Here is a 27,269-nt window from a genome sequence, read left to right on the forward strand (position 1 = left end):
GAGATGAAAGACACAATGGAAACATACAACAGCAGATCTCAAGAGGCAGAAGAAAACACTCAGGAACTGGAGAACAAAACACCTGAAAGCCTACACGCAAAGGAGCATATGGAGAAAAGAATGAAAAACTATGAGCAACATCTCCGGGAACTCAAGGATGAAACAAAGTACAATAATGTACGTATCATTGGTGTCCCAGAAGGAGAAGAGAAGTGAAAGGGGGCAGAAGCAATAATAGAGGAAATAATTAATGAAAATTTCCCATCTCTTATGAAAGACATAAAATTACAGATCCAAGAAGCGCAGCGTACTCCAAACAGAAGAGATATGAATAGGCCTACGCCAAGACACTTAATAATCAGATTATCAAATGTCAAAGACAAAGAGAGAATCCTGAAAGCAGCAAGAGAAAAGCAATTCATTACATACAAAGGAAGCTTCATAAGACTATGTGCGGATTTCTCAGCAGAAACCATGGAGGCAACAAGGAAGTAGTGTGATATATTTAAGATACTGAAACAGAAAAACCACCAACCAAGAATCCTGTATCCAGCAAAGCTGTCCTTCAAATATGAGGGAGAGCTCAAAATATTTTCTGACAAACAGACAATGAGAGACTTTGTGAACAAGACACCTGCCCTACAGGAAATACTAAAGGGAGCACTACAGGGTGATAGAAGACAGGAGTGTGTGGTTTGGAACACAATTTGGGGAGATGGTAGCACAACAATAATGCTACCCTACAGGAGGAATTCTGGCTGATCCATGCTTAGTCCTGCCCTCGTTCTACCCCCACTCTTGAAAAGACTACATTCAAAACAGTAATTCAAAGATACCAAGTTCATTCCTCGCAGAATCCATGTATGTGGTCAAAAGATCCACAAGCTTCTCAAACTCCAGGAGCTCCAGGTCTTCTATGTTATGAGTATCTAACTCTGTACTTTAATACATGTCATCCTTTTAAAGAACATGATAAAATCATAATCTGCATGAGGGTGGAGCCTAATTCCATTGCTGTTGAATGGGCCAGCTTAGTGACTTGTTTCTGATAAACAGAATGTGTAGAAATGATACTGTTGGACTTTTGAGGCTGGGTCATAGAAAAGGTGGCTTCCACCTGACTGTCTCTTGGATCTGGGGGATGCCAGCTGCCACCTTGTAAGGAGACTCAAGCAGCCTTGGAGAGGCTCATGTGGAGAGAAGTGGAGGCCTCCAGTCAATAGCAGCACCGACTTGCCAGTCATGTGCGAGAACCACTTTGGAAACAGATCTTCCCTCCCTGATTGAGCCCTCAGAAGAGTGCAGCTCCAGCCAAAATCCTGACTGAAAACTCTTAAGAGACTTGGGCAAAACCTCACAGTTAAGCCACTCCCACAAGAACTGTGAGGGTATTACATGTTTACCGTGTTTTTAAGCCACTAAATTTAGGGGGTGGGGGGTATAATTCTTTTATGCAACAATAGAAAACTAATTAATACAGTCTGTGATAGAAACATCTGAATGAATGTAAACAATTGTGGTACGAAACCTTCTCACTTCCTTTAGCTTACCTCTCAGGTTGGAAAAAGCAAAATAAAATAACGTCTCACAGACTTTCAATATTTCTATTACTACAGAATAAAATCCAAATGCCTAGCCCTAAAAAAAAAAAAAAAAAAAAAAAAAAAAAAAAAAAAGAAGGGGGAGCAAATTGTCAGTATTTCCCTTCTAGGTCTTATCAATATCTGGAGTTTTCAGTAGTAAGCACATGAGTCTGTTGTTTTAAACTAGAGAAAGACCAGCTTGTTCAAAGCCCAAGAGAAAGTCAGGTTTCTAAGGCAGCCCATCAATGAGGGGTCTAATTCATTTCATGAAGCCAGCATAACTCTGATTTCAAACCGTGATAAAGACATTACAAGGAGAAAAAAAACACCCCACCAATATCCTTTATGAACAGGAGATGCAAAAATCCTTAACAAAAAATAAATTTAATCTTAGTTTGATTTTGGTTAGGTAAGATAGGGAGATTTAAAAACATATCATCTGGGTATGAACAGTGTGAAAACCTAGGTGAATTTTTTTCCAAAGTCTACCTAGCTTGAACACATAATCGCAAATTGTAATGGTTATCTGACACTCAGAAAGTTTATCCAAAGAGAGCTGTGAGTGGACCATTCACCAGTGAGATAAATGTAAGTTAAACCAGAGAGGTTATACCAGAAGAGCAGATGGACATTTGACTAACTATTTGTGTTTTCCAGCAGACGTTTGGTCAACTCTCACTGCTACTATTAAATGATATGACTTTGGAACAATTCTTCTCTACAGTGCTTCTGTTTAAATAATATACCTTTCTCTAATGTTGAGTTATATAGAGAGAGCGTATCACTGTGGTGACAATCATGTATGTTTTATGACCCCAGCAAAGCAACTTCCCTAAAGAAATTTTGTGAATAAAAGATATAAAAATGTAAACTCAATGGAATAAAAAAACAAAAGTAGGCAAAATTAAATTGTAATGATAAGACTTGGGTCTCTGCATGTTTCGTTTTACGTGAATTGATTATTAAATTAACTCAAAAAGTACATTATTGATCTTATTATTATTATTATTGTCTTAACCCTGTGTTGTCATGATGGAGGTTAAAATTACTCTTGTTAACATGAGAATGATAACAGAAGGCTGCTTCAGTGTTCCAAAAGAAATAGTCATTATCATCTTATATTCAAGTCTGTTACAGTTTAATCCATAAAGTGGCGATAAGGTATTTTTTAAATAGGTTGGAAGGGAGTTGAGATAACCTTGATTTCTGATATAGTTTATTTTCACCATTTTTCATAGAATGGTCTGTTAACATTCGCTTTAATACTTACTTATCTGTTGGCTTTGATTTTTAATAAAAGCACATTGTCTTCATGGCCTGATCCCTTGTATAGTCATAAGCTCATGGGTCGACCACTCAGGTGACTTGTGAGATGCCCTCCATCCTGCCTCATGGCACATGTTATTCCTGTCAGCCTGACCCGGTGTCTGTAATTCTTCCATTAGACTCACCATAAAGGAGTAAGCCGTTGACTTTGGAAGAGCAAATGTATTATTTTAGAGATACAACATATTAAATCAAATCACCTGGAGTTCTCTGAATGAAGATTCATGAATTTCTCAAGAGGAGAAGAGAGGGAAATTTTCATCCCATCTTTATAATACCTGAGCAACACAGGGTATTTAGGGAATGATTAGAGGGAAGAAAGAGCTGCTGAAAGACAGGGGAGTTTACTTATTTTAGAACTTTTCTACACTTAAACATTTCCTACCCTGAAATTGTGTCCAATACATTTCTGCCATTCTTTGCTGGAACCACATGAAGTTTCTCTTTTCTGAAAAGTTTTCTTTGATTACAGATTTCTGACTGTTGTTTTCAGCAGTGCTTATGGACTTGATTCTCTGTGATTGGAGTATATTTCTGTGAATTGTTCAACTCTAAAATTTACTTCTTATCTAGACTGGGGACTCCCTAAGTATGTGAATCAGGTTACCTCTTTTACTGAATTCCAAATAGCATCTATTATTAATGTTTTATACAAACATAAAATGCTAAATGCAATGCCTAGACTGATCACTAGCAAATTCCCCTTTGCCATCAACACATTTTTCTCTTTTCCTGATTAAAATACCATACATTTTCCTTCTCCTTCCTTCTATTCTCCTTATCTCTTTACCTTCTTTTCTTCAGAAGGGAGTATTTGAGTAATTCTGTCCTGCTGCTTCTTTTATTCCTGGCATTTGTGCATGTTTGAAGCCTGAGGCAAAACATTGACACATGCTCAGCTAATTTCCTTCTCCCAAGACAGGGAAAAAGGAGACAGAAAGCAGATTTGTCCTAGGCTTAGTATAAGCAACAAGAAGGACATGAACTGTAAAAGGTAAAATGTCTTCTGTTACCAAGAATTGGGGTTACTGATGGAGGATCACAGCAGAAAGAAATGGCACTTTTCATTTAGGGCTAGTGGTAACACAGAGTCCTCTAAGGGGAGTGTGTGTGTGCATGTGTGTATGTGTGTCTGTGCTTCTGCATGCAATAAATTAGCTTCAGGCAGATGTTGGCCATGGTGCATGGTTAATTCTAGGGAACCTCTATGGTTTCCCATCATAAAGTTTCTCCTTCAGATCCTAGGGAACAGGTTTAGCATCACCAATAAGCCACCCATTAGGTCTAGTTGAGGGCCTGGTACTACAAAACCTGTATGGACTTCACTCTTCACTTTTCTCATGACCCTAGGTAGAATAAGCACCCCAAACTACATAATAACTGTTCTTGCTTGGGGAGACAGTCTCCCATTCTGGTCTTTGGAAAAATAAAAAAAGGAAGGGAGGACCAAGATGAGTCAAATAAGAAACCTCTTTCCTGGTTTGCATGAGTATCTCACTATTTCCTGTCTTCTCCCAGTGCTCCACACCCAGGGTTTTCATGCTGCCTTATGGTTGTCCTCTTGAGTTACTTTGTACTTCGAAATAGCTCCCATCTTATTATCCTTCCCAAAAGCTTTCTTTCTGTCTCTCATATGTTAAGAGGGACACATTTGATACCCCAAAGCTTGACTAGGACAGTTATTTGCTGATCCTTCAAATCAACTAGAATTGAACTTTAAATTGGTGTGTGGGGAAATAGTTTAGTAAAAAGGGACCCTTTTACATTAACTGAAAAATAATACCCCTGCTCTACTTTACCATTGCCGATATTTCCTCTTGGAAGCTGAGGCACAGTCCATCCCCAGGTTGCTCTTTATCTTCAACGTAGGAATTGGGAAAAGGTAACTCCTAACAGTTAGGGAAATCAGCATCATTCCACAGATATTCAGTGTCTGCTTTGTCTTAATTCTGATATTCAAGATTTTGATCTCCCAGCTGTGGGCACCTCCTCCTGCCATAACGGATACCTGAATTACGCTGTTGGGAGACACTGTTTTCTTTTTCAATTTTGAACAAAACAAACATTCTTGCCCTTGTGGATCTTTCAATCCAGAAAAGAAGAATGAGGAAAAAAAAAAAAGATATCATCAAAGCATTGATGTAAATAGAATAAATACCATAAATGCATTGATGCCAGAATATATAACAGGAAAACTTCAGTTAGGTTTGTGGAAGGGAATGTGCAGAGAGATAGCAGGAAAAACTTGACCAGAGGATATTTAACCTGGAACATTGTTTGCTAGTTTATTATGGCAGTTTCATTTGAATTATCTGTTACTCAAAACATATATTTTAATTTTGTAGCTCAAAATAATTTTGGCCATCTTGTTGGGTGGAGAATTTAGGAGACTCTTTAGCCCCACCCCCACTCCCCACCCCCATTAGCATTTCTGCATTCTAGTCCTATTTCCAGAGGGAATTTCTGGCTTTGCTTTTAGACATCCATGTGCTTACCTTAATATGGGAAATGGTTGTTTTCACTGTGCAATGCTGAAAGCTGGGAAGCTGTAAAGTTTTTAGTTGAGCCCACCAATTTCCCTTACTGAGAGGTCCTAAGGATAATGATAATTTAGACACCATTATAGCTATAATTTATTGAGCACTAAGTGCCAGGAACAAATGCTTTATGTATTGCTCACATTTGATTGCCATATCAAATATGAGGTAGTCATGACTATTACTTTAATTTTACAGTTAAGGAAATGGAGGCACCAAGAAGTTATGTGACATGCCAAAGGTCACTCAATTCATGATTGGAGTTGTCATGTTGCAGCCTCAGGCACTGATGTCCCAGAGCCCACACTCTTTAACTTCTCCACTGTACAGATTGACTGAAGTTATGGGGCAGATTGTATGACCTATACCTTGAATTTGATTATTACCATGGTTTTTTCATAGCTTCTCAGCTTGCATAGTCTATGGCCATTTTAGCAAGAACATGTTTACTTGAATGATGTCTACAACATTAAAAGTAAAAGAAGGCAGGGAGAAGGAATGAGGAGAACAACTTGTAGGTTTCCTAAAGCTTTTAAAATGAATTTATTGGATGAAGTTTAATGTTTTTAAAGCTCAGTCCCTTTAATCCATATACAGCCTGAAATTAAATCAAAAGCTTCACTCTCAGAGAGCACCCAGTAAAGAAGTATCAGCAATACCTAGGCTCATGTTATTTTATTTCAAATACTATTTCATGTGGTGGTGAGTAAAAATGAAATATGAAGATGAAATGAATCTCCTAAAACTCTGTCCAGAAAATCACCAAAATCTTCCTTAAACACAAATTCTCTGTCTAGTTTTTTTACCTTAAGAGAAACCACAGTTTGACTTCCCAGTTGTTGCTGAAGGTGAATGATAAATGATCATAATACAAAACAGCTTTTTAGCATCTGTGTTTTCGTAATTATTATTTAACGTTTATTATATCTCCAGAGTGTTCAGCCTGCTGTTGATGATACACCTTTCATATAGTTTATTTACCCTGTAAGGAAATCATGCAGCGGCTTGGTTACTTTTCTGCACTTGGTTAACTTTTTGCACTTTTTTTTTTTTTTTTTTTTTTTGAGTGGGATAGGCCCTCTGAAGCTTGAAAGTCAGGGAATCTTGGCCTTGAATCCTGAAACGTCCCTGCCAGGTTTGTAGAGATCATTCTGATGGATAAAATGCAAATCATATGGATTATATGTGAATTGTGGTTTGCCCTTGTCTAGAAAGATCAGTTTAAAAATAAGTTGGTTAGAACTGGCAAACAACAACAACAACAAAAAAAACGATGTGTGCCCAGAGCTTTCCTTGCAGCATTATTTGTAAGAGCAAAATAGACCAATCCAAATGGCCATTGTTATGAGGCTGGATGAATAAACTGTGATGCCTGCACACAGCAGTGTACAATGCAGTTATAAAATGGAATAAGGACTGTCTTTATAAATGGCTATGGGTAATCACAGGCTATATTGTTAAGTGAAAAAAAGCAAAGTTCAGAATAGAGTTTATGATATGATCAATTTAAGTGTATGAGTGTGTCTTTATAATATCTTCAAGTATATATGCATATGCTTTTTTTTAAGAAAGAAAACAAAGAAAGTTAATCCAAAAACAAATAAAAATATTCACCTATATGGAAGGGGGGGATACAGAGAGGATAAGGGTTCTTTGAATCTCTTTATTTTCTCTTTGACTTGAAACTATGCAAGATCTTACAAAATAGCAAATCAAAATGGAAAAAAAAAGTAGCAGCGTTATTTCCCACCCCATGAAAATCTAAAATTAACAAAGAATCGTTGGTAAGTTGGAAACAAATCTTAATAATAATGTGGTGATAAAGTGCTAAACAATGCAGACAAGTTAGACTGATGAGTTAATTTATTTTTATTGGGAAGAATTTTCAAGGGGAAAAAGTTAGCCTTTCTGTATATGTCATTAGATTCTAAATCAATTACCAAGGTCCTGATATTTGCCATGAACAAGATCTAATATTGCAAAATGTCTTTTTGTCCTCTGGGTATAGAAAGAAACTAAACAGCATATGAAAATTAGACCAACATATTTACAGGATGATAAAAGTGGAGGAGAGAGTGAGTGATCCTTGTTCTTGCTTGCCTTCCTTCTACTGACTTCTCAAATTCCTTGCTTGTCAGGGTTTAAAATCCGTCATGTTATCAGATTTCACAGGTTTGTAACAAGGATGACCCCAAAGGTTTTCCCCTTTATCTGATGGCCCATACATTAGTTCATGGCTGTCAAACACTAGTAGGTGGAAAGTCCTTCCTGTTCCTTTCCAGATGTACTGATAAATACTTCTTGGCTTGCTGATCTCTTGGGATTTAGAGGGCTATTCCTGATTGCCTAAAATTTTCTTCCAGATATTGCTTGCCTTACATAAATCCCTTTTAGCAAAAATATCAACAAAAAAACTACAAATTTTTGAGCAGCAAAATAAAAAGGAAAGACAATTAAAAATATTTACCAGAAATAGAACAAAGCACAGCTATGATACCATAAATTGTGTGGATTCGATAGCTGTTAAATAGGTAGAGTTGCTGGTAATTTAGAGAAGCCCAACCATAGTGAAACAAATTGCTTTAAAAGCAAATATGGTGTATATATTGACCTGCCAGCACCCTGCAGTTTGGAGAATCAATCATTTTACTGTATAAATCTAGTTTTCTTTTACTTGTTCCATCAAAGTGGAATGAAGTGCCAGAAAGTTTCTTGGAAGATTTCTGAATGAAACTGACTAAAACTGGACTGCTTGTTACGAAAATGCTGCTGCTGCCATATTATAAGAAATTTTACTTTAATTTTTCCCAGGAAAAACAGCAATTGTTTTTGACACATTATCTTCTGTATAATAAACAGAACTTTGATCCTAGTTACACTTAGAAAATGGCCACAAAAGTGAATCTTGTACTGCTACTCTTTCTCATAAATAACCATGGAAACTTGTTTATTTTTCTTGTTTTCTTTATTTTTCTTTTAAAAAATGTCAAAGTAAAAGAATTGCCAGCTCTTAATAAGTTTCTTTGGTCTGAAAGGGGGAATAAATTAAAAACATTTGTAACCAGAAGGATACTAATACTATTTGTTATTTTAAAGTGCTTCAAAGGCATCCCTGTGAAAAGGTTTGAAATTTGAAAACCCTTGGAGCCTCCCAAACTGTTTACACATTTTGTTATCAGAATGCAGAAATAGATTAGTTGATAGGATCACATACCTTTCAAATTTAGCTTGATTGCTCAAACACCAATTCTGCTTTTCAATATGGCGCAAGTAATTTGACCAAGGAAAAAATTCACAAATTTTATAAAATGGAATGAGCACTGATTCCTGACGAGTAACTTCATGGATGTTATTGGTGATATTCTTTTTTTTTTCACATGCGATAGCTCAAAAAACTTTTTATATCATGCTATTACTTCTAGTATCAATTATCTTCTGTTGAAGGTGGGGACTTAGATTGCTTATCATTTCCCCTAAATCCCCTAAACCATCTCTAATCCCTGGGATTTATCCATAAGAACTAAATAGCACCTTGGGAAATATTTTACCCTCTCATCACCTAAACAAAATGTGTAAAGATACCAGCACTTTGCATTTGTAGAGCGCATTATATGTGAGAGAGGGCTTTCTAATCTTTTTGTTAATTTTTTATTATCACAGAATAGGAAGACCTAATACGTAACAGATTTAAACATACCAAAAAAAAAAAAAAAAAAAAACCAACCAAAGTAAACTAAAAGAAACTGAGAGACTGGATGGTGACAACCTTGGTGACTATAAGCAGAATGTAGATCAAAAGGACCAAGTGGGAGGTCAGCTGTTGTGCACTGAGCTGCACAAATGCAATGGGTGACAGGTGACTTTTCAGTCACAGAGAAAGACCCTGGACCCTGTGGCCTACAATCATAGTAAGACTGAATTGCAGCACTGGAGCGCCCAAAATTAAGAATCATACTGGAACGCTTGATACAAAGGCTAGAATGCCATATCTGTAGCGTGTCTCTTCTGTTAGCAGTATAGCTGGGCTCAGAAGCCAGTCTACCTGAGTCCCAACATGGTTCCTGATCTTACCTGCTCTATGACTGGGGGCAAGTGAACTAGCTTCCTTGTTCCTTGTTTTCCTCATCTAACAGCACCTACCTCACAGGTTTGTTGTGAGAATTTCATGAAATAAATTATGTATGCACTTAAAACAGTGCTGGGGACATAATAAGTTTTCAATAAATATTATTTAATATTCCTGTTTTCAGGATAATGGATGTAAATGATGCATATTATCCAAAATTATTTTTTTAAAAAATACAGGAGGAAGACACACATAGTCTTTATCAGATATTTTGAAAGTAAGCTATATACAGGATGAGAAAAGACATTACAATATTCTCCAAGTTCTGTGTATACAGCAATGTTACTGTTTCTATTGATGAAGATTGGAAAGGAAAACTTCTGTTTTATAGTCTGATAAAGGTATCAAAAAGGCCTTAAGGTAGAGTTTAGGGAAGTGTAACTTGACCAAAAGGGAGCCTCGGGGTTGTAGCAGGAGCTCTCAGAGCCCCACACCCCTGGGGCACTCAAGTCCCCTCTGCTGGCCAAAGCCTTCCTACCAGAGTCTTCTATGACTCTACCCAAGGGCTTTTTCTGGCTTGCCTTGATCTGAGAAGTGGATGACCACAAAGAATCTTCCAGGTGATGATGGATGGGAGTTGAGGGATAAATTGCCCAGCTTCCTCACCTCACATATATGGAAATTTCCATACTGTCTCCCAGAGGTCCTGGGAAGGATTTGTTTTGGTTGCCTAAAGTAGTAAAATGCTCCTTACCACAGCCCGTTATTTACACACTTCCCTTCTCAGTCTCACTTCTCCATGCCCTACCATTACTTCCTGGGTTCACCTCCCAAATCAACAACTTACTCTGTTTCTTAAGAACCTAAACATCCCTCTTCTGAATAGATCTAAGAAAATTATACATAATGATTTTTAAAATGACCTGAGTATTCTTAGAGACAGTGAGACAGACTAAATGACATTCAAAACTTATCTGAAGCTATGTCATTCCATGTCCAAACATATGACATTACAGTATTGTTTTCATATTTTTTACACACATTTTAATGGGAGTTTGCTTCTCTTCTTAGATGTGACTCCAAGGAGAGCTGAAATATATGTGTAACTTGCATCCCGGACCCCTGAATTCTCACTTCCATTGCCTAAGTCCACAAATAATTTATGGGGAAGAGACATTACAAGAAAAGTTGGCCTGTTAATTATTTTAAGGCTTTTATCTCAAATCTTCAACGTGGAGCTCTTGGCTTTTGTGCTCTGCCCTGTGCTGGCTTCTGGGAAAGCAAAACCCTGTCCTTCACTCCACTCTCATCTTTTCTGATTCTTAAGGAAGAAAAGCAAGGCTTTGAATTGTTCAGATTCCAGGGTCCTAACTGAGTCACTTTTGCTGGGGGAAGTGACTTTTATGGGAAGCAAACCTACTCCCTCTGTTTCAGATTTGGACAGGTGGGGCTTTGGATCTCATCAGTCTGGTGAGTTCCAAGACTCTGGTTTGAGCTTTGTGAAACAAAAAGCAGGCATTATAGCCTTCTTGATTTGGGAATATTAGATCTATCTAGTGTGGGAGAAGTAAATACTTCCAAATGAATCAACCTAACTTACTGGAGCTTTACTTGGGGCACCAAAGTCCATCATTTTATGGCCAAGAATCAGGGGATTCAAGTATTCTTGGACCCTTAGTAAAATAGTGTCTTAATAGGACTCCCATATAAGATCAACTTCTTATTTGCTGAAAACCTGAAAACTAGGATGACTTCACTTGTATGGACCGGCAGAATAAGGGGGTTGATACTAAAAGTAGGTTTTATTTTCTCCTTCTTTTGCATCCACATCCAAACCTCGGTCATCCATAGGCCCCACAGATGATGAGGGACAAAGGAAAATAAACCTAACAAAAATTATACCAAGGCAGGAGAGCATTTTATTATAAAATCTAGACTCTAGTAGGTGTCAGCTAGACCTAGGTATTTTGGTGGTATGCCAGGGAAGGTTTCTCAAACAGTAGTCTTTGTCATTCAATCCCTGTATATTTATTGGGTACCTACTAAACACTAGAACTATCACAGTGGAAAGATTATAAAGTTCTTGCTTTAAAGGAGATTACCCTAATGAGCTTCTTGGAAGTAACTAAAATAAAGAATCCAGAAAGGAAAGAGATGCCAATTCCTACTCCAGTTCTGTTTCAAATACAAAAGCTTATGTTTCAGCAGCATCCACAGTTGTGAATGCACATTAAAGATTTAGCTCATTCATGTAGCAAAAGGCTATGTGCCATTTAAGCCAATACATGAATGAACTTTTCCTTGTCTTTTATTTTCCTGAGAAAGGTATTTTCCTTTTCTCTCAAAAATAATGCAACATTGCCCAATGTTCAGAAAAGTGTTCCAAGATATATCCTCTGTAAAGTCAATGTGGTAATTTGGAGGCTGTATGTACCCCAGAAAGAATCATGCTCTTTTAGTCCATTCCTGTGGGTGCAGATCTGTGGTAGGTAGGACTTCTTGATTAGGTTATTTCAATTGAGATGTGATCTACTTCATTCAAGATGGGTCTCAATCCCCTTATTGGAGCCCTTTATAGAAGGATAAAACACATAGAGATGAAATTAGGAGAGGCTAAAAAAAAAAAAAAAAAGCCTCCCAGAGAAGCTAAGGGAGGACCCACAGAAAATAGAGAGCAAGCCACTGAAGCCAGAAGCTGAAAGCAATGAAACCTGGGAGAGAGGGACCAGTGGATGTCAGCCATGAGCCTTCCCATGTGACAGAGGTGTCCCAGAACACCGGCAGCCTGTCTTCAGAGTCCAGGTATTGTCCTATTGATGCCTTGATTTGGACATTTTCACAGCCTAAGAACTGTAAACTGTAAGTTAATAAATCCCCATTGTAAAAGCCAACCCATTTCTGGTATATTGCATTCCAGCAGCTTTAGCAAACCAAAACAGTCAGCAACCTGAAAATTTCATAGTCTGCTCCCATTTCCTGACAAATCTCTTAAAAAAGATATGGGCACTGCTGAAGTTGATTGGATAGATGGTTGGCAAAATGTATGAGCATTGTGGGTGACTTGGCAGCATCAATTCCCCTGTTTTTAAAATAAGTTGAGGCAGAGGAATACATCACTGTTCAGTGGATGGCCATTGGTTTAAAGATACTAGAAACTCTTGGTTCAGAATTGGACCGCATTCTTACAAAGAGAGGAAAGTCTGCTAGAGGCTTTTGTTCAAGTTCTTCCTAGCTCACAGTGCAGAGGGCACAGAAGGCCACTCTGTGTTTCCCATTTGACTTGCATTGATTGCTGCTGGCATTCTTCCTAGAGCCTTGAGGTGAAAGAGCAGAGAAAAAAACCCTGAAATAATCTGAGACCTGGTTGATGTCACTGCTCTGCAAGATTAAATGATTCTGAAGACTGTACTCCCTAAGGATTTCCTTCTATGCGGAATTGTATAAATTTGTATATGTAGGAGTTTCTGATTCTTGCAGACACTAGTATTTTAATAGACTTAGAAATTGATATTAGGAATGGTTGCAGTCCAGAGCAACCATTTGGGATGGGTGTTTGGGATGGGTTATTTGGTCATTTGAAGTTAAAGGTAGTGACATCCAGATAGCATCAAAGTATGGGAATGTGGTTGCCCATGGTATTAGTGGCAGAACTAAATCAAATATCCTCTGAGGTACCTATCAAAGGCAAGGACTTGGAGCATGTCATTGTCATTGCCAGGGGATAGAGTGAAGGCCATGAAGGTCTCCTGGGTTGGATAGCTGCTTCTATTAACGCTGAAAACTTAAAGGAAGAAAATTTTGAGCTCAGTTTTTAGAATTCTTGACTCAAAATACAGACTGTTTCTGGTTTTCTAAAGCTGCCATTATGCAAATACCAGAAATGGATTGGCTTTTATAAAGGGGATTTATTAGGTTACAAATAACCTAAGTTCTAAGGCCATAAGTGTCCAAACCAAGGCATCAACAAGAGGATGCCTTCACTGAAGAAAAGCCAGTGGCATCTGGAACACCTCTGTCAGCTGGGAAGGCACATACACGGCTGGCGTTTGCTAGTCTGTTGCTCCCGGGTTGCGTTTCAAAATGGATTTCTCCAAAATGTCTGTAGGATTCTGTCTCTCTTAGCTTCTCTCAGCTATCTGCTTGGCTCTCCTGGGGCATTTCTCTCTAAGCATCTCAGAGTCCTGTCTTAATTTCTCCAGGACAATATCTGGGCTTCATCCTTCAGTTTAGCATCTCCAAACATCCTTCTGTCTGCATCTCCCAGCATCTCCAAGCATCTGGGTCTGTGTCAGCTCTTAGCTTCTCCTGGGCAAACTCTGGATTACATATCTCAGTTCCTTTCCAAAAGGTCTCTCTCAGCTTCTCTGAGCTCTCTCTATGAGCTCTCTTAAAGGACTCCAGTGAACTAATCAAGAACCACCTGGCATGGGTGGGATCATGCCCCCATGGAAATGATTGAATCAAAAGGCCTCAACTGCAATTGGGTGGGTCACATCTTCATGGAAACAACCTATTCAAAAGGTCCCACCCTAATCAAAAGACTAATAAGTCTGCCCCCACAAGAATGCATTAAAGAACATGGCTTTTGTGGGTGACATAATAGATTCAAACTATCACAAAACTAAATCTCAGGAGCTTCCTATGGCTGCTACATGACCTTTTGTCTTTTCAGTTGCAGAAATGAAATTGCCAAAAAGAAAATGAACATTATTTTTCCACAGGTTGTGGATTTCCGTATCAGTTGACTTTACAATATTAGCAGAAATCTTATGAGAAAGTTAGGGCAATGGTTGGTAATAATGGAACTCCTAGAATTGGCATGGGGTTAAATAGGATAAGTTACAGGACTACAAGTAACCCAGATATCTAACCCCAGTGAGCTTCTCATAGCAGCTGAAGCAAGCCCTTTTGCTCTCTAAGAGACTGTTCCTGCCTTGCTTAAAGACTCAGACTCTCACTGGCTGGAGCGAGTTACATTTCAGTAGGGAATCAGTTAACCTGATCCACCCCCATCACATTGCACTGTATCCAACACTACATCTAAATTAAATCCTGTCATACTCAGGGGAGGGAAATTACAAAGTTAAGACTAGTAGGATATGTCTCACCCACCAAAAGAATTGGAGCAATTTTCTAATTTATCTCAGCAAAAGTCTAGGGAATATATCTGAGCTTGCTAGAGAAAAAAGGGAAAAACATAATTTTAGTTTGGGCTGCATTTACCTACATTAGTGCCAAAATTCTGGATTCAATGTGAATTCAACAGCTGGAAGTAATGATAATTGTTCGGTTGAGTGACGAAAATATAGTCTCAGGTGGCTCATACTAAATCAAACTGAGACGGCAGAAACTTTGCGGAATAATACCTATCAGTAAAGGAATCCAAAGATATTGAGAGACAAAATACATTGGAGTAAATTTATCATATGTGGCTGACTTCTCACTACCTCACTTTGACCCAGAGAGGGCTCTGAAGAGAGGGCATTCATCGATGTCTTGGTAACTGCACTGTCAGCTTGTCAGAGATCTTTTGTGGCTAGAGATGCTGGGATTGAGGGGGACGATGCTGCAGTTGAAGTGATTTCCTGGTTTCAATGGCTATAGGAGGTTCCTGGGGTGACAAAAGCCAAGCAGTCACACTCAATCACCAAAAGCAAGATGGATGGGATTACTACAATAGGCATCAGGCCCTGCATGGTAATCCGAGTGGTCTGGTTTGCAGGATAATTGGCTGTGGCTAGATAACTTGGGATTCTTAGCATGAAAACAGATGGTGAGCCCATTAACATCCTATTTGATTTGCATATCTGAGAAAGGACAGGTCAGGTGAAAAGATATCTGCCTTGCACACAGTCATAATGGCAACCCCACATTCAATTTCCAGACTCAGAGTCCTTTGAGTGAAGGAGAGACCAGCATGTGTACGAAAAGACTGTGCCATGACAGCCCAGTGATGTTCTCTGAATCTTTCAGCTTTTCTCAATGGAGACTACTGTTATACTTAAGGATAATCATGCAAAAGGGAAAAGGAGATACCTGAATGTTTGTAGTCAAAAGGTAAGTTTGAATGCATTCAAGACCGATTCCCTGCAGGCTCACCCACTGTAGCTCTCCATGGAAATTGCTCTAGTCACATGTTCAAAGCAATCAAGGACTGCAGAGTCCTGAGGTAGTAGCCTCAGGCTACAGATTCTAGACTCCTGACCTCTGAGCATGCCAAAGGAAGAAGTGGGACGTCATTCTACTGTGACCACATGATCTGAACCTCAATTTTAGATCACCCCTGAGGAGGAGCTGCTACTTCCTTGATCATGCCACTTAACAGTTCTAAAGTCTAAAGGCCAGATTACCTCTCTCAGAGTCTGATGTTGGGCACTGCCAGATCCATGTTTGGTGCTCCAGAATTAAATGGGTCTCAGAGGATGATACACTTGCTTCTAATTTTGTCTCTGCGAGTTTTTACAATAAATGCTGTCTCAGAAAACCTTGTGTTTATACTATCAGGTCCTTGCGAGTATGCTATCTGTTTGACAATGGTTATCCAACACTTGCTCTTAACGAACTCCTGAGGTAGATTTCCAGTGAAGTCTACCGAGAGTGGAACTAATGTGGATTGGGTGGTGTTTCAGTCTGCCAGGTTGCTGAAAGCAATATACCAGAAATGGGCTGGCTTTTAACAATGGGAATTAGTTTAGAAGCTCACAGTTCTGAGGCCATGAAAATGTCCAAATCTAGGCATAATCAAGACAATACCTTCTTCCTGAAGACAGGCTGCTAGCAATCCTGGACTCCTCTGTCACATGGCAAGGCACATGGCAACATCTACCGGTCTCTCCTTTCCCTTTCGGGTTTTGGGTTTTGTTGCTTCCAGCTTCTGGCTTCCATGGCTTCTTCTCTGTTTCTCTGACTTTCTCTCTCAGTGTCTGTGTCTTTGTCTCTTCCTCTGAATTTCATCTTCTGAAAAAGGAATCCAGGAAGAGGATTAAGGCCTACCCTGAATGAAGTGTATCACATCTTAACTTAAATTAAGATCCTACTCAACAAAAGATTCTACTAACAATGGGTCCACGCTTGCAAGAATGGATTAAACTTAAGAACATGATTTTCAGGGGTACATAACAGCTTCAAACCATCACAGGTAGTAATAGAATTTTGACCAGATGTCACAAACCAGCCTATTTCCCTAATTATTGAATGCAAAATTAAAATAGATGTTCCCATCAACAGCTAGAACCCCCACATTGGCTCCTTGACCTATTATAATTTCTATTTTAAAATTGGATAATTGGTCATTTGGCTAGTGAAAAAGACAGATTGATCATGGATAATGATAGTAGATTATCAGTTTAATCAAGTGGGGATTCAATATTGCAACTTTTATGCAAGATGCAGCCTCTTCATTGGAATGGATTAATGTAGCCCTGGTAATTAGCTACTGATTTGGCAAATGAATTTTCTCTATCTCAAGAGCAAGAAATAGCAGAAAAGCTTGTTTTTCATGTGGCAGGCACAGTAGTACATCTTTATAATCTTGCCAGTGGGCTATGTCAACTCTACAGTTCTGTGCTCCATATCACTGCAGGGACAAGTACTCCCTCACTGGTTCAGGACATCACACTGGCCATTTCCTCATGACATCAGCAGATGGAAAATGTAGCAGTGTCCCTGTTACGTTGCTAAGTAACATGAGTGTCACAGTATGGGAAATAAATGCCACAAAAATACAGAGACCTGCCACCTCTGATGTTTATGAGGATCCTATGGTCTAAGGGACCAAAATGGGGCATTATATTTACTGAGCCTTTTGGATTTTGAAGGAAACATGCCATATATTTGTGAACTGCAAAAATCCAAATACACGTTACCCTAACCAACTGCCAGTTTGACCCAAAGAAGCCAAAACACAGAAAGGTAACTTGTCCGAGTTCAAACAGTTAGTAAATACCCTATAATGCTTTGATGGGATTAAACAAGTTAATACATGTAGAATGTTTAGAATATTGTCTGGCACAGAGTAATGGGTTATTTAATGTTAATTGTTGTAGTCATTATTCTTTTTTGAGGACTATAACTTATCACCCTTCAAAGTACAGACTTGTGGGGACAGGAAACACAAGTCCCATTCTGGGTCATTGCAAATGAGAATGGACTAACTCCTGCTTCCTTTGCTTGATCCCCAAACTAATGTATTCTTCCTAGTGGGGCCACAGCACCATATTGAGTTTTCAAATTCAAGATATAGAATGTATCCTGGAAGATGGAATCCCATCTTCAGAGTATTGCTTTTGAGCTGATACTTAAGGTGTCTTTAGTAGGCCATTCCATTGCTTTCAGAGCACCTTCCTAGTCTAGGTGTCATTCAAAGCTGGCAGTCTTTTGTGCCACCCTGTGTGGGCCAGAGCAGTATTCCCAGGTATCGAATATTGCCTCCAAAACTTGAAGATACCTACCAAGCTTATGCTTTCTTCTTTAGGGAGTGCAAGATGCAGCAATTTGCCTTTTAGTATGAATGCGATGTCCCAGCATGTCCCTTAAACCTTTACTAAAGTGGCAGTTCTCTGAATCTTTATAGAGATTATCTTCTAATCTCTGGGGGCACAAGTATCTTCACAGGAGTTTTGCTCATTCTGCCAAATCAGCATGATGTCATTGATAAAACAGGCCTATGTATATTTTGTGGAATTTCCTGACAGTCCGTATTTATTCAGACTGTATTATGATTGAGAGCAGAATAGTTAAGAAGGCCCTGGGGCAAAACTGTGAATGTATATTGTTCTTTATTCCAAGTGAAGGCTAAAGGTTTCTGCTCCTGTTTGTTGATTAGGAAAGAGAAGAATGTATTAGCTAAATCAAATGGCTGCAAGCCATGTACCTGAGGCCATATTAATCTGCTCTAGCAATGATACCACATCCATCAGGACAGCTGATCAGCCTACTACTTGAAAAAAACCTATAATACTCCAGAATCCATTTAATTCTGCAAGGTCCAGATTGGCAATAAAATGGAGCTTTGATGGAGAGGACTGCCCCTGCATCTTGTAGGTCTTTAGTTTGTCATTAATCTTTGTCATCCTTTCTGGCATATTGTATTATTTTCTATTTACTATTTTGGCTAGGATCTGGGCAATTTCAGGTACTTCCTCTTGCCGTTCCCCACTCTTACTACCCAGGCCAAGAAACCAATGTGAGAGTTGCTCCAATTTCTGAGTAAGTCAATCTCAATTATACATTTGGGAAATTTGGAAAAGACCATTAGATGGGTCTACAGACAAGGAGTTCCACTGTAAACTGGATTTTGTCCAGGACTCCATTTGTTACTTGGACCCTGCAAGTTCCCATCTAATAGAAGGACCATGGTGATATGTAAGTTCTCAGTATATCCAGATCAACTCAGATCTTGTGTCCAGTAGTCCTTGAAGGGCCTGAGTTGTCCTCTTTCTTCAGTGGAGCTTCCTTTGGGGAAGGACTGCAGGAATCATTACAGCTTGCTTTTGCCATGTTGTTGCAGGGTCTTTCCTCCTGGCTCACGGTCACCTCTTCAAATTAGTGGCTCCCAGTTTTGAAAATGGGGTCAGAATTATGACTTTTTAGAGGAGGTGGCTCCTTCTGCTCATACATTCCTGCTTCTCTTGATTACGATAAGGTATACCTTCATTGGCTGCACATGTAGTTTTTCCTAAAGAAACCATGTTCTGTTAATCATCCCCGTATCTGTCAGTCACATCTCATTGGCTGCCACTCTGACCTTAATGGCTTAATAATTGTGACCCCCTGACTTCTGGTGTTTAAATGCTGCTGCCTGGCTTCAATTGCTTTGGGCTCCAGCATATCTGTTCCTATCAATGAGCTGGTCTGTCCCAACTTCTCTTACCATCAACCCTGGATTGCAGAGGAGAGTCACCACTGACTCTCTGTGATGCTGACACCTCTCTTTCCAGCTAATTCTTAGCCTCTGAACCTCTTGTGTGCTCTGAGTCTTCCCATGGAAAATAATTACCCAGTTGGTCTTCTGGCCTCACAAAAATATCATCACTCCAGCGTGCCTACTTTTCTAGCCTTTGAATCATTTTCTTTACTATCTGTCATAGCAATTCAGGAATTTCATTATGGTTCACCATGGGCTACTGCTTTCTCCAGGCTTCTAGGAGCCATCCTAGCAGCAAGTTTGCACCAACCCCTGAAGTCTTTGCCAGGGTATTAAATCCCATATCCCCAGAGAGTGCCCCAATAAAAAAGCTCTCCCTTTTCTTGTCTTATTCTTTAGTCCCCGTGATCAAGAAAAACCTCTAAATCTGACCCTGTGGGTATTTCCCTGGTTCCTGCTATCCCAGGTTCCTGCTGGTACATACTGGCTAATTCTTGTAGCTCTTCTGTGGCATAGCCCCTTATTCCTTTATCAGGTCCAACAAGACTCCGGCTGGGTCAGGCTGTGACTCAACCACAGTTATCAGCCTGACAAGAGAAGAGGAGATGGCCCCTGTGGATTTGCAGGGGAGAAGTCTCCACATTTTTTCCTATATGGCAATAGGCATTGGGCTAATCCTTATTAGTGACACATGGGTCACCCTGGCAGACTGAGGATTCGGAAGAATCAGAAGAATCAAAATCTTTGGGGGTAGCTACCTGAATGTCAAGATCCCAGGTTTTCCCAACCAAGACCCTGAACTTGGCGTAGCAGACCTGCTTCAGCTGAACCTTTAATAGTCTTTGAAGATCAGTAACTACAATTCTAAATCCCAAATTTTATCTCAAGCTCTTTTTGCTTTCCCAAATGAGGAAAAGGCTCTCTTTGTAAGCTACCACCCTTGGTTTTCACACCTGGTTTTCAATTATTTGTTAACTGCTATCAGATTTTCATTATGGAAGACACTGATATAACTTAATGACACCCAACCAATTCCATTGTCCTTCTTTTCAAATGTACTGATCAGGGCATTTCCTTCCACCAGAATTGTCTCCCAAGTCACCATTGATGAAGGTTTTGCAATTGGGTTGCCTTCTTTTGCCAGGGATTATTTGTGGTTCACTTACCACTTGCGATGGGGTCAGTGTTACCAGGTGGATGGTCAGTGAACCACTCCCAAATCCATACCTTTATTGCCTGCTTTCTTGGACTACTGGTATATCAGTTAGGTTCTCTGGATAGAGATAGACTGGAAAAAAAAAAAAGAATTTTGTGAGCAATAACTCCTGCTAAAGGAAAAGCGAGGAAGCAGGATGGTGCATCAAAGCTGTGAGACCATGGTGCAGATCTGAAAAAATCCCAGTGGGGAGCAGAGTCTGCCTGTTAGAGAGATTCCAAGTTGAGCAGACATGGTGAGGCTTTTGTCCAACAACCTTGTTCGGTCCTCAGCTGGGATCATGCTGATCCCAACCTGTCAACTAATCACTTTTCAAACAGAATCCTTTATCGAGAAAGGATGAGAGAGACTGATTTTCACATTTGTCACAGAATGTTTACAACTAATTCAGGTTAGTTAAATATGGTGATGAAGTTTATCTGCATTTTCTAAAAACAGAGTAAGGATATATGTTTCCAGAGGGAGACCGTCCCAAGACTAGTGGGTTTAAAATAAGTCATTTTAGAATGAGTTTCTTCTTAAAGGACTGAGAAAAATACAGATGCCACATAATATTGAGACTTCAGGTATTGGTTTTGTGTAAGTTTCTTCATTAGAAAATTGAGATCAAATTACAGAGCTAATTTTTTTTTGGAGGAAAATTGAAAATTATCATGCTCCTTTCCATGTATACTTTTAAAAGTGCTTTCCTATTACATTATCTCATTTGGTCTAAGAATAACCCTATCAGTGGGCAGGGAAACTTCAAACATTTTCTTGGTCAAGTTTTATTGGTAGCATATAATTTCTAAAGATATTTTCATGGTATCAGAAAATTAAAAAAAAAAAAAAAAGTTTACCACATGGCTATATATGTCCTCTGCTGCTCTAGGGGTAAAGGACTACAAATTTAAAAACTGGGATCCTAGCTTATTCCTAATGACATAATTCTCACTTGTTTCTGTTTATGTCATGACTTTAAGTCCATATATGGTTGACATATTTATAAGGTAAGTTATATTTTATATATATATATATTTGAATTTGAATTTTAACATTAATAGATAAAATACAAAACATTAGAGAATTTATTAAGGCATAAAATCCACTTGTTCTAGTTTGCTTATGCTGCCGGAATGCAAAACACCAGAAATGGATTGGCTTGTATAAAAGGGGTTTACTTTGTTACACAGTTACAGTCTTAAGGCCATAAAGTGTCCAAGGTAACACATCAGCAATCGGGTACCTTCGCTGGAGGATGGCCAATGGTGTCCGGAAAACCTCTGTTAGCTGGGAAAGCACGTGGCTGGTGTCTGCTTCAGGGTTCTGGTTTCAAAATGGCTTTCTCCCAGGATGTTCCTCTCTAGGCTGCAGTTCCTCAAAAATGTCACTCTTAGTTGCTCTTGGGGTATTTGTCCTCTCTTAGCTTCTCCAGAGCAAAAGTCTGCTTTCAAGGGCTGTTTTCAAACTGTCTTTCATCTGCAGCTACTCTCTCAGCTTCTGTGCATTCTTCAGTGTCCCTCTTGGCTGTAGCAAGCTTGCTCCTTCTGTCTGAGCTTATATAGTGCTTTAGTAAACTAATCAAGGCCCATGCTGAATGGCGGGGCCACACCTCCATAGAAATTATCCAATGAAAGATCTCACCCACAGTTGAGTGATCATGTCTCCACAGAAACATCCAAAGTCTCCAACCCAATTAATACCAATATGTTTCCTGCCCACACAAGACTGCATCAAAGATAATGGTGTTTTGGGGTACATAATACATTCATACTGGCACACCACTCATTGTAACATAACAAAGTATTAAATTATCATAATTATCTTTAAATTTTTATCCATATGCACTTTTACATGGTAAGAATTATGGACATATAATTTTCAATATTACTTTTTAAAAACTTCACACCATGCAAAATAATTTTCTCAGATCGATTGATTCTATAGCCATCATTAATATAACTTTAAATGCCTGTGTAATATTATATCTAGTATTTTAGGGTGGTGTGAACATGGTTTGAATGGGCATTTTAAAAATGAAACTTGTATATCACACTGCCACACGAGCAAGGATGATGGGAGATAGGTATTCTGGGATACATAAAGTATATAGACATTTTAAAAATATAAATGCTTTTCCTCTTTTTCAGAAAAGGGACCAAAGATATGGAGTTACAAATCATAATGTAATCCTTCCCTGTGAAACTTGAGCATTCTCCTTGACCTTTTAGCCTGAATGCAGAAATAGCTCTAGTCTATACACCTATTTTTAGATCTACAATATCATGACCTAAACTTAATGAAACTCAACACAAAGAGATGAAAGTGGGAAACTTTTTTGCAGAAATTCCTTTGGGTCTATATCCTGCCTTCATTTTACATGAACAATTCCCATAGAAATCAATAGGAGATTAAAATAAATATCAATGGCAGGATACAGTACAAATTATGAATAAAAAACCTTAAACTTGACAAGTTAATTGTTTTTCAGACTTATTGGAATTTGGGGGCAGTATTTTCATGAGGGAAAATCAACATTTTGGCTCTAGATAAATTGGTACCTAATATTTTGTATAAAAGGGCCTTATCTCAGGGAGTTATGTCACCCTTTGTTTTAAGACATTGACTTCTGCCATTTTGAAGGGAAGTTTCCAGACCAAGCATCATGGCTTTCCATTATTGGATCAAATTTCCACTTTGCCTTTATTGTACCTAGGAAAAGCAATATATTAAGTGAGAGAAATTTGTTTCATAACACTCCTTGCTTAGCCACATTATTTAAATAAATTATTAAGAACAAAATATAATAATATAAAAGTTGAAAGATTCAAAGGTAAGATTGGGTAATAATAGTGACTTGAGGCTGGTTGTCTACAAAATGTTACAGCTGGCAGAACTGTATACATAGTATTCAGACTGCCAAAATTATCATCTAGAATATTTGCATAGAGCTTTGTTTAAAAGTCAAAGCTTTGTATTCATTATTAAGTTTTGCCATTATGCCATATAACAAATTCATGACCTTGGACAACTTAGCTTTTCTGGAATCACTTTTTCCTTTTGTGAGAATGAGGATAATAATGCTTTTCTTGAAATGGGGATAAGATTCAAGAAAGAGCAGCATAGACATATGAGGGTTTACTTTCTAAGATTACTAGATATCAGGAGTTTGGCAACCATGGGCATTGGTTCACAGTCAAGATGACTGGGCCAGCTGCTCTAAGAGTCCTCTCTCATCTCCTTTCCTCACCATTAGAAAAGGCTGCTGCAGTTCCAGGCAGTGTCTTTTTGTTCAAGGCTGGTGAGCTCTGGTGCCACTGGTGCCTGACCCCTTTATTTAAAACACACACATGCACGCGCGCAAGCACACACACACACACACACACACACACACGATTTTCCAGCAAGTCATGTCTCCTGTCTAGAACTGTACCTTATGGCCAATCCTTGCTGCACAAGGGGCTGGGGAACAGAGTGGAACATTATTGGCAGAAGCAAAACTGGATTTGTATATTCCTCATGTAATTTCTTTTAATTATATTGAAGGTACTTATTACAATTTCAATAATATTTTGGATAAAGATGGGCTGAATAGAAGCCCCCAGCCTCCATGAGGTCAGTGATGATACCTGTTTTGATTACTCCTGTATCTCTTCTGTTGGCTGAGCATAGGTGGCCAAGACATTTAAGTAGCTGAATCACTAATATTCATTCCAGGGGTACTATTCAGTTCAGTAAATATCAAATAAGTGCCTATTATGTTCAGACCATGTTCTAGAAGCCATGGGAATTATCAAAATGATTCCAGCAATGCCTGTGCACTCAAGGGGACTGTAATCTGAGAGAGAGGTGAGACTGAATCCAATCTACTATAATACCAAGTCTTAGGAGCATAATTAGAGATTTAAATAGAGATTGCTCTATATAAATCAATAGCATTTATTTTACACTGGAGTTTTGGAGAAGACCATGGGGAGTGGGGATGTCTAAAAGGAAAAGATCAATTTCTACAGTGGTAAAATATAAAAATGACAGTGACACTACCTCACAAAGAAATTCATGTTTATTTGTAAGTGAGAGAAGAGAATAGTGAGTGAATCTTCTGGGAACAGTAATGAGAGGGTTGGGCTTTGATCATTAAACAAATAAAAGAAAAGTGTATAAAAAAGGACTTATTTTATGGAGTTAAAGGGTTTTGGTATGAAGCTATAGATAAGAATAATGCTGAAATTAAAAATGAGATGTCTAGTCCACAGGGAAAAAAGTGTGGTTGGTTCAAATGGAAGCAAAATATATATATTTTACCCTGTGTGACACAAGATCTGAAAAGTCTGTATTTTTTTTAAGAGCTAGTGGAAAAATGATACTGCCTCTGATTAACTTTAAAAAGCTGAGCACAGATTGAATTTGTTATCAAGGAAGCATTTAAGAGAGCTCCAAAATAAATCAATATGTTTCCAAATCTACCTTAGGTTGAAAATGTTCTGATCAAATGATTTTTTTCCATACTGTCTGGAATGAAAATCTCTATCTAAAACATGTTAGTATCACTCCATTAGTTTATTTAATACTAGTTTTGGCAAATATTTTAAGGTGATTGAGGCATGAAAATCTGTCTGAGATTAGAAGCCTGCTATGTAGTCCAAGGAATGTAATAGTAAATGAAACGTCAGGAAGAATTCAAGGTAAATGTTTGAGTTTGTAGAACAACCATGTTCAAAGGAAATTAAAACAGAAAAAAAATGTTTTAATATAGCCAATACATAACTAAATTAGACAGTACAAAAGACATCTTATTCAGTGTCTACATCATAAGCTCTTACTAAATAAGTACACTTTCTCTTTCTCTGATGATAAGAGCTAATGTTTATTGAGCATTTACTATATTCCAGCCACTGTGCTAATTGCATTACATGTTTTATCTCATTTAATTTTCACATCAACCCAATGAGGTAGAAACTATTTTTATTCCTCCTTAGAGAAACCTGAGAAGTTATAATGAGCCTTGTTCCCACAGCTAGAAAGTAGAAAGGCAACACTGGACCAAGGACTCCTGATCACTCTTCACTACCCTTTCATGGACTATCCCTGTTGTTGAGATACATCTGGTATGTTTAAAAGAATATGGAACTTGGGAGATTGACATAGCCTTGTCATTAGTGTCCATGGTCATATCTTATTTTGGTTATTAAATGAAATTTAAAACAAACTGCCAATATTTTAAGCTCTGGATAAAGAAAGTTTTCCTTGAAACATAGGCACAATTGCATAGCTGGGTCTTACCAAGGAGCATGTTTATCACTGGCAATAAATTTTGCTACAGGAAATATATAATCTAGTCTATGTGATAGTAAATCAAAGACAAGAAATGGTTAAGCTATGAAGAATATATTTAGGTGTGTTTCCTTTTATATACTGTTTAATGTTTAATGAGGAAAACTTTCATTTGATTTTCCTTCTTTAAAAGAGGAATGTTCATTTCTTAATGCTATAACTCTAATATTTGTTACTTTCCATGTAACAATAGCTTTTTTAAAAGTGAAAAATACAAACAGAAATAAGCTACTCCATTAAAATGGAACTCTATATTGGATACTATTAACAGATGTGTGTATTTGGGATTTTTAATGGTATTATATGGAGATTCTGGTGATGGAAATACAACCTCCTTTCATTCAACAGCTGTTTGTGTAGCTTCTACAAGCTATTCCTCCTCCTTGGTGAGTGTGTTTCTGGGGAACTATGCATCTGGGGATCTATGTAAACAGATAGTCTTGGGAGTGGTTTGTGTGGTCTGAAGCTTTGGGGTAGAGAACTAAGGGAAATGATGAGATAGGAGCTGGAGAAGGGTAGGTTGGAAGCTAGGAAGTATTTGACTATTTAAGTCTATAAAATCAGACAGTGCAAACACAGGAGCCCAAGCAGAGTATCCAATGATGCATCTATGAGCCAGTTTGGAAAGCTGAACCTAGAAGAATCCCCTTGGACACAAGATGTGGGGTAAGTGATCTTTCTTAGCTTGACAGCAGTAGATCTATATCTTGGGAGAGATCAGCTTTGGACACTTAAGCTATTATAGTCACATTTTCACAACTTGGTCTCTCAACAGTGGACCATTAAGGTAATGGGATAATTTATACAAGAAAGAGTATCCAAAAAATTCCTTGAGAGTGATAGAAGAAATTTTTTACTGAGGCAACAAAATCAGAATTTATTAAATTGTATCATGGGCATTCTATGAGCAAATCTAATATTAAAATTATTATAAGATTTTTTAAGCAATATCCACAGGGGCTTTTATTGACTTTACTTTTCCCCTAGATCCAAAATCCATACAAATTAAGTGGTGAAAACTTAAAAAAGGTTTGAATTGCCTTAAAATAGCACATTATGAATTTAAAGTAGAAGGAGAGACGATAACCTAACACCTGCCTGAGATAACATGCTCACTAATTACAGCCTAACAGAATTGTTCTTGAGAATAAAAACATCTTAAGGAAATCACAGCTTTAGGAAATTTCCTCATGATGTAAAAAGCCTTTGGGTACAACTTGGTTTGACATTTTGCACCTGATGTATTATTGTACAAAACAAAATAGACTTTAAAATCCAATAATAACAAAAACTTGCATTTATAGGTTGCCCACTATATGTCAGACACTGTGCTTGACTTTGCATGTATTATCCCATTTGATCC

This window comes from Choloepus didactylus, chromosome 3 (genome assembly GCF_015220235.1).
Source record: "Choloepus didactylus isolate mChoDid1 chromosome 3, mChoDid1.pri, whole genome shotgun sequence".
Classification (NCBI taxonomy): Eukaryota; Metazoa; Chordata; class Mammalia; order Pilosa; family Megalonychidae; genus Choloepus; species Choloepus didactylus.